This window comes from Hyaena hyaena, unplaced genomic scaffold, assembly GCF_003009895.1.
Source record: "Hyaena hyaena isolate Hyena2069 unplaced genomic scaffold, ASM300989v1 scaffold_221, whole genome shotgun sequence".
Taxonomy (NCBI): domain Eukaryota; kingdom Metazoa; phylum Chordata; class Mammalia; order Carnivora; family Hyaenidae; genus Hyaena; species Hyaena hyaena.
Genome location: NW_024080853.1, coordinates 2,436,197 through 2,445,760, shown reverse-complemented (window position 1 = coordinate 2,445,760; position 9,564 = coordinate 2,436,197).

Below are 9,564 nucleotides of genomic sequence, written 5' to 3'. Positions count from 1 at the left end.
TGGTGAGCTCATTGAGGTCAAGGGCCGTGTCTCATTCTTATTTGTATTCAAAACACCTGGCATGTACTAAGCACTCAATAAATATTTATCAAATAGCTGGATAGATTTTTGTGTGACTTTAAATGTTTGGCTTTAAAAGCCTGACTTTAGAGGAGAGACTCAGATCCAGCACTGCAAAGACTGGGTGAATACAGAAAACACAAATCAGGTTAGTGAGCAGAGAAAGAGCTATTCTCCACCTATTTGCTCTTACTCATCTCCATCAAAAACTGTTCGCTGCTTATATGCTATATATCAAGCACTGTATCAGACAATGGAAATATAAAGGGGACAGGGGCCTCACCCTCAGGTATTTCACAGCCTTGTCTGGCTTCAAGATATAGAGGCAAATAACTTACTACTACGGCATAAGTGCTTGTATAGAGATGTGTATACAGGGCAAGAAGTGAGCAAGTACATTCTGTAATTAGAATCCTAAGCTACTGAAAAGAGATGACTGGAGTCCTAAGACTGAGACATGCATAAGTGGTATGTTTCCAATTTTTGGCTACCTAAATTCAAATGCCTGTTCTGAGAAGTGGGGAGGGGTGGCTGGGAAGTTTACTAGGCTCCCTTGCAGACCAGGTCCACCCACAGCTTAAGAAAATCATTGCTTATTAATATACCTGAGCCTGTAGAACCAGAAAAGTCACTTAAATATGGTTTTCCAAACTGAACTTGGAAGGCATCCGTTTACTCCAGTAAAATATTTCTCAGATACACACAGTATTTTATAAGTACCCTGCATCTTTAAGAATTGTTGAATTCAGGGGCACCTGGGTGGCTCAGTTGTTAAGCATCCGACTTTGGCTCAGGTCATGATCTCACAGTTCGTGGGTTCCAGCCCCGTGTTGGGCTCTGGGCTGACAGATAGCTCAGAGCCAGGAGTCTGCTTCAGATTTTGTATCTCCCTCTCTCTCTGACCCTTCCCTGCTCATGCTGTCTCTCTCTCTCTCTCACAAATAAATAAGAACATTTAAAAAATGTTTTAAAAAAAGAATTATTGAATTCAAGTCTATATTGTTATTCACTTATTTGCCTAATCCTTACAGAGTACCTATGAGGGCCTGATTGATTCTTGTTGGCTACTAGTCACAAACCAAGGGCCAGTAATTGCTAATATCAAGGTGAATGTTTAAGGAGCTTGAGTCAGATGATAAATAATTTGAAAACAGTATGATGATATCTAAGCAGATAATTATGGCACCATATATATCAGGAACAGCGGAATGTTGTTGGGACATGGAGGAATCATTAACTTTGCTGGAGGAGCATTTGGGAGATGTTTCAAAAAGGTGATATTTTCACTGAATCTTGAAGACTGACTAGGAGTCCACCACGTACATAAAAGCAAAGGCTTCCACAAATGGAAAATTTTAACCAAGCATATTTTAGGCCACACTTTTAGTGATTCCCTGTTCATCTTCTTTAGGTACCAACTGACCCTAAAAGTAGATATTAAAGCAAATTCCTGAGCATTGTTCTGAAGCTTCTTTTGAGTGTCATATGGCTCTAAAAAAATTGGGAACAAGTGAAACATTCAAATTTATATACTGAATCACTATGTTCACTAACTATATATTTATTTATTTTATTTATTTTATTTTTTTAATTTTTTTTTTTTACAAATAGTTTATTGTCAAATTAGTTTCTACATAACACTCAGTGCTCATCCCCAAAGTGCCCTCCTTCATGCCCATCCCCCACTAACTATATATTTAAAAAGGGAAACTACAGCTAAGAGCACAAAAGCATGTAAAGTCTGACCTACCTTAAAACAGCACTTCTATTTCACTAGTCATGAAAGATCAGCCAAGATCTTTCACCCCAGAATTTCACCAAGAATGTGCTTTGGACCCCTCAAATCAACAAATATTTACGTGATGTCTACTCTATGCAAATCACGTTGCTAGCCTTGATAAGCATGGAGTTTCATAAAAGAAAGAAAATTTATAGGACCAATAAAAAGGATGGTTTGTTTAGTTCACAATTATGTTTCCCACCTAACACCATGCATTCATTTATTCTCCTATGTCTCTTTTTCTTGACTTTGTGCTCTGTAAGGTTTTCTTACTAAGAAATATCCACTGAGCTTGAGTCAAATAGTAAATACGCTTCATATGACATAGCTATATTTTATAATTTTTTCTAACCTCTACTTTTAAAATTTCAGAAGCTCAGTAAGTACAATCCAAGGAGCATTAGTTCCTCAGGCACTCATTACTATTTTTTGCCATTTTGTTTTCATTAAAATTTCTATTAAGCTTTAATATCCAAAATATATAAAGAACTTATACAACTCAACATCAAAAAGGTACAAATAATCCTATTAAAAATGGGCAGAGGACTTGAATAGACATTTTCCAAAGAAGACACATATATGGTCAATAGACACATGAAAAGATGCTCGACATCACTAAGCATCATAGAACTGCAAATCAAAACTACGATAAGAGATCACCTTATGCCTGTCAGAATGGCTAGAATCAAAAAGACAAGAAAAAACAAGTATTGGTGAGGATGTAGTGAAAAAGGAACCCTTGTGCACTGCTGGTGGGAATGTATATTGGTACAGCCACTATGGAAAACAGTATGGAGGTTTATCAAAAAATTAAAAAAAGAAAAACCATATGAACCAATGATTCCACCTGTGGTTTTTTATACAAAGAAAATGAAAACACTAATTTGAAAAGATATATGCATCCCTAGGTTTTTGCAGCATTATTTACAATAGCCAAATTAAGGAAGCAGACCAAATGTCCATCAATTGACAAGTGGATAAATAAGATGTGGTATGTGTATCTGATGAAGTATTAGCCATAAAAAAGGATGAGATCTCTCCATTTGAAACAACATGGGTGGACCTAAGGGTAGGTTATGATGCTAAGTGGAATAAATCAAACAGATAAAAACAAATATCATATGATTTCACTCATATGTGGAATCAAAAAAACATATAAATGATAAATCAGAATGAGACCTATAAATACAGAAAACTTATGGCTGCAAGAGGGTAGGAGATGGGAGGATGGGGGAAATGGGTGATGGGGAGAGGGAGGTACAGGCTTTCAGTTATGGAATAAGTCATAGGGATAAAAGGATCAGCATAGGAATATATATAGTCAATGATAGTTCTAGCCTCAGCAATCAAACACAAAGAAATAAAAGGCATCCAAATCAGCAAGGAGGAAGTCAAACTTTCGCTTTTCACACACAACATGATACTCTATGTGGAAACCCAAAAAACTCTATCAAAACACTGCTAGAACTGATCCGTGAATTCAGAAAAGTCACAGGATATAAAATCAATGCACAGAAATTGGTTGAATTCCTATACACCAATAATGAAGCAGCAGAAAGAGAAATCAAGGAATTGAACCCATTTACAATTGCACCAAAAGCCATTCCTTTGATTAAGGGATAAACTTAATCAAAGAGGTAAAAATCTATAGACTGAAAACTATAGAAAGTTTATCACAGAAATTGAAGAAAACACACAAAAAAATGGAGCAACATTCCATGCTCATAGATTGGAAGAACAAATATTGTTAAAATGTCAGTGCTACCCAAAACAGTCTACATATTCAATACAATCCCTATAAAAATAACACCAACATTCTTCACAGAACCAGAATAAACAATCCTAAAATTTGTATGGAACCAGAAAAGACCCCAAATAGCCAAAGTAAGCCTAAAAAAGAAAACCAAAGCTGAAGTAATCACAATCCTGGACTTCAAGCTGTATTACAAAGCTGTAAACATCAAGACAGTATGGTACTGGCACAAGAACAGACACTCAGATCAATGGAACACAATAGAGAACCCAGCAATGGACCCAGAAATGTGCAGCCAACTAATCTTTGACAAAGGAGGAAAGAATACCCAATGGAATAAAGACAGTCTCTTCAGCAAATGGTGTTGGGAAAACTGGAAAGATGCATAAAAATGAACTGGCCCACTTTCTTACCCCATACATGAAAATAAACTCAAAATGGATAAAAGATCTAAAATGTAAGACAGGAAGCCATCAAAATGCTAGAGGAAAAAACAGGCAACAACCTTTTTGACCTTGCCCACAGCAACTTCTTACTTGACATGTCTTCAGAGGCAAGGGAAACAAAAGCAAAAATGAACTATTAGGACCTCATCAAGATAAAATTCTTCTGCACAGAGAAGGAAACAGTCATCAAAACTAAAAGGCAACCAACGGAATGGGGTAAGATATTTACAAATGGCATATCAGATAAAGGGTTAGTATCTAAAATCTGTAAAGAACTTAACAAACTCAGCACCCAAAAAACAAATAATCCAGTAAAGACAGGGGCAAAAGACATGAATAGACATTTTTCCAAGGAAGACATCCAGATGGCTAATAGAAACATGATAAAATGCTCAACATTAGTCATCATGAGGGAAATGCAAATGAAAACCACAATGAGATATCACCTCACACTTGTCAGAATTGCTAACATTAACAACTCAGGCAACAACAGATTTTGTCAAGGATGAGGAGAGAGAGGATCTCTTTTGCACTACTGGTGGGAATGCAAACTGTGCAGTATGGAAAATAGTATGGAGGTTCCTCAAAAAATTAAAAATAGGGGCGCCTGGGTGGCTCAGTCAGTTAAGCATCCGACTTCGGCTCAGGTCATGATCTCACAGTTTGTGGGTTTGAGCCCCACATCGGGCTCTGTGCTGACAGCCAGTCAGAGCCTGGAGCCTGTTTCAGATTCTGTATCTCCTTCTCTCTCTGATCCTCCCCTGCTCACGCTGTCTCTCTCTCTCTCTCTCAGAAATAAATAAAAAGCATTAAAAAAAATTTTTAATAAAAAAATTAAAAATAGAACTGTCCTACAACCCAGCAATTGTAGCACTGATAGGTATTTATCCAAAGGATAAAAAAATGCTTTTTCAAAGGGGCACATGCATCCCCCAATGTTTATAACAGCACTATCAACAATAGCCAAAGTATGGAAAGAACCAAAATGTCCATTGACTGATGGATGGATAAAGAATTGTGGTAGATATATACAATGGAGTATTACTCAGTGATCTAAAAGAATGAAATCTTGCCAATTGCAACAAGGTGGATGGAACTAGAAAGTATAATGCTAAGCGAAATAAGTCAGTCAGAGAAAGAAAATTTCATATTATTTCATTCATATGATGAATTTAAGAAACAAAACAGATTAACATAAGGGAAGAGAAGCAAAAATAAAATAAATAGAGAGGAAGACAAACCATAAAAGACTCTTAAATACAGAGAATAAACTGAGGGTTGCTGGTAGGGTTTTGGGGAGGGGGAAGACTAAATGGGCAAGGGGCATTATGGAGGACACTTGGGATGAGCACTGGGTGTTATATGTAGGGGATGAATCACTGGATTCTACTCCTGAAATCATTTTTGCACTATATGCTAACTAACTCAGATGTACATTTTAAGAAAATTAATTTTAAAAAGAATGTGGAGAGAAAGGGAGCCCTTGTACACTTGGGGTGGGAATGTAAATTTGTGTAGTCACTATGGCAAATAGTATGGAAGCTCTTCAAAAAATGAAAAATGAACTAGCATACAATCCAGGAATTCTACTTACAGGTATGTACCTAAAGGAAATTAGGATCTTGAAGAGATGACTGCATCCCAAGTTCATTGCAGCATTATTCACACTGGCTAAATTATGAAAACCACTTAAACATTCAACAATGTATAATTTTTAAAGAAGTGACATATGCTGCATATCTGAAATGGGATATTATTCAGCCATAAGAAAGAAGGAAATCCTTCCATTTGTGACAACATGGAGAGAACTTGAAGACATTCTGCTAAATGAAATAAACAGAGAAAGGCAAATACTTTATGATATCATTTACATTGGAATCCAAAACAATCACCCCAAATTCATAGAAAAAGACTGGAATAGAGGTGTCCAGGGGTTAGGAGGTGGGAGGAATGGGAAGGTGCTGGTCAAAGGATACAACCCTCCATGTATAAGATGAATAAATTCTGGGTATAGTGTACAACACGGTGATTTCAGTTAATAATACTGTATTATATGCTTGAAAGTTTCTATGAGAATAGATCTTAAACATTCTCACCACAAAAAAGAATTGGTAATCATGTAACATGATGGAGGTGTTAGCTAATGTTATAGTGGTACTCATTTTGCAATATATAAATGTATCAAATCAGCACAGCTGTACACCCAAACTTACACAGTGTTATATGTCAGTTATCTTTCAATAAACCTGGGGGTGGGGAAGAATACAGTCGATGGGAATACAACAGCATTGTATGGCTACAGAAGGTAGTTGCACTTGTGGGAAGCATGGTATAATGTAGAGACTTGTTGAATCACTATGTTGTACACCTGAAAGTAGTGTAACACTGTGTGTCAACTATACTCAAATTTTTAGAATGTTAAAAAAAAAAGTCCACTGACCTTTTCTCCATCAGCATGTAGATTATAAATTAGAATCCAATTGTCTATTGAATAGAAGAAATCTTGCTTATAATTGATAAAACAACTACCTGATTTTGCCCTTTCTTTCTTCCTGTTGGTTCTTGAGAGCTACTTTCTAATTATTTCACAAACAGGGTAGTAGCTTCTTACCAAAGGTTAGTAAAAGTAACTTTTGTAGAAGTAAAACTTTACAGAAAGTTTAGGTTTCCAAATATGTAAATCAAACCCTACAGTATAGTCGAGTCCCAGTTATTAGGATATAGGCACAGATCTAGACACACCAAGACACATAAGTGAGAGGGTAGCTAAATTAGGCAGTGTTTAAAAGATTTGTTCAGGGGCACCTGGGCAGCTCAGTAAGTTAAGGTTCGGACATTGGCTCAGGTCATGATCTCATAGTTTGTGAGTTCCAGCCCCGTATTGGGCTCTGCACTGAAAGTGTAGAGCCTGCTTCAGATCCTCTGTCTTCTTCTCTCTCTGCTCCAACTCTGCTTGTGCTCACTCTCTCTCTCTCTCTCTCTCAAAAATAAACAAAATTTTTAAAAAATCTGTTCAAAGTTCCATTTGAAACACATACATATGGAAATTATAGAAGGTATTATTTGCATAACATAACACAAATTGAATAACACAAAAGAGACTCTTAACTTCAGTAACTCTTCTATTAACAAAGGAGATATTTTTCAACTATTTGACCTTGTGGTCAGAGATCTCATTACCAGAGGTGAAAGTACTAGAAGTCTTAGGAATGTATTCCAGAACATTGTTTCCCTGTGGCAGAGTACTTCTTCTTACCTTGCACTTTAGGCAGAGTGAGAGAAAACACTTGGGCCCTCTTGGTCTTTTTAAAGAGTACTCTTGACCGTTTTAGAAAAATTACTTAAATTGTGACAATAATAAAAATTAAGAGCAAAAGCTAAGAGCTAATATTACTTCCATTTTACAATTGATATAATTAAGGTCCCAAAGAGCTTAAATAATTTGCAAAAGACCTATAGGTAGAACATGTCAGAGCCAAAACTCAAACACTAGTCTGACTCATAAGCCCAAGTTCCCAACACTTTTCCAAACTATAGGGGCTGACATTTGACAGCCCAGACATTATCTGTCTTGTCTGTATTGTCTCCAGTGTCTAAGTGCCTGAAGTCAGAGAGGCCAGGGTTCTCTCCTATCTGTAAGAAATCTGGATCTGTCCCAGTGATGTTTTCTCTTCCTGGCAAGTATTTCCAAGCACTGAGGTTTGGAAATTTATTAGAGGGTCCAATACATAAAATCTTCCTTTCCCAAACTCAGGCTTGGAACCAATTTAGAAGATAACACTCAGGAATCAGTCAAGATTGAAATGTAAGCTTTACTACCAGTACGACTGTATCAGAGGACATGACTGAGGTGTGTAATCAAATAGGCTCACTTAAGCTCTCTGTCCTGGTTGGGACTCAAGCCTGAGGGAGATTTGGAACTAAGGGCAGATGTACTTACTCAGCTTTGCAGCCCTGCACTGCTCCAGGGCACACAGGAGGAAGAAACCAAATCTGTGATTTAATCTGTGATTAAAATCACAGCCTTTTAATAGATTAGTTCTATCCACTCGGGAACCGCAGACCTAAGGCTGTTGTCCAGCAATCAGGTTGTTCACCCATTCTACACAAGAAGAGAGGGCTCTTGTGAAAGACTCTAGTGGAAGAGTCTCCAGTAGAAACACAAGAAATGAAGGAAGTGAGTTCCCAACCATTCGCAGAGGAACTTCTTTATACCCCTGCCAGTGGTTCAGGAATTTTTGGGAAAAAGATATTGCCACAGGATTTTATGAAGCCAAATATGAATATACTTGCAAAGGAAAAATATCAAAGGAGAGACTTATTGTTCCAAATGGTACGCACTATCACGTTCCAGCAGATGCAGTAATGTGTTAAGAAAACCATCTCCATCTACAAAGGATTTATCATTCATTGGTGGTAGCAGGAATTGCAGTGTGAGGTGAGAGGAAACATGCATAATCCATGTGGTGTTGCACAACTTGTGTGCCGCTGAGATCCACTCTCTACCCGGCTCCGTTTCCCCAGGGGGCTGCTCTGCCTGGGTGGCCCCGACCACTAGGTGGGTCCACAATGGAGAGCACCACAAGATGCTGGAGGGCAGGCAGACAGTAAGGTTGGGGTATTTATTCCTCTTACCCTTTCCTGCTGGTCATGTGAGTTGGCCATATCCCTCCACGGAAGCCCGCTCTCCTGTCCAGTGGCGCCTCTGAGTTGCAGTGACTGTTTCCACAAGGTGGCCCTTGAGCCCCGGTAGTGGAAACAGCATTCCGGGTACTGTACCCTATTAGTTTCCCTAGTCCCTGAAGCACCTTTGGAAGTAGTCCCTTTGTTAAACACTGTCCAAATTACTCCATTTCATTGTGTGATCTCTTTCCTACCCAGGACAGATAAATACATATACAACGATATAAGTAGCTCTTTTTGGCTTCCAAGCTTTTTTTAAAATTTTCTCTACCTTTTGAATCCAATTCATCTAGATTCTGCAGTGGGCTCCTGAATGACCACTCACATCCACCAGTATCCCTGCTGAGCCTAGTCTCTATCCAGCCCCCAGAGGTCTCTCTAAAACACTAACAGAATCAGGGCACCTGGAGGGCTCAGTCAAGTCTCTGACTTTGGTTCAGGTCAGATCGCATGGCTGGTGAGCTTGAGACCCACGTCAGGCTCTCGGCTGCCAGTGCGCAGAGCCCACTTCAGATCCTCTCTCTTCCCCTCCCCTGCTTGTGCATGTGCTCTCTCTCTCAAAAATAAAATAAATATAAAAATAAAAATAAATAAATAAAACCACTCCCCCCTTTATTTTTTTTACTTTTTTTAATGTTTTATTTATTTCTAGGAGAGAGAGAGAGAGAGAGAGCGCGAGCAGGGGAGGGTCAGAGAGAGGGAGTCACAGACTGAAACAGACTCCAGGCTCTGAGCTGGCAGTCAGCACAGAGCCCGACGCGGGGCTCGAACCCACGAACCGTGAGATTGTGACCTAAACGAAAGTTGGACGCTTAACCGACTAAGCCACCCAGGCGCCCCAC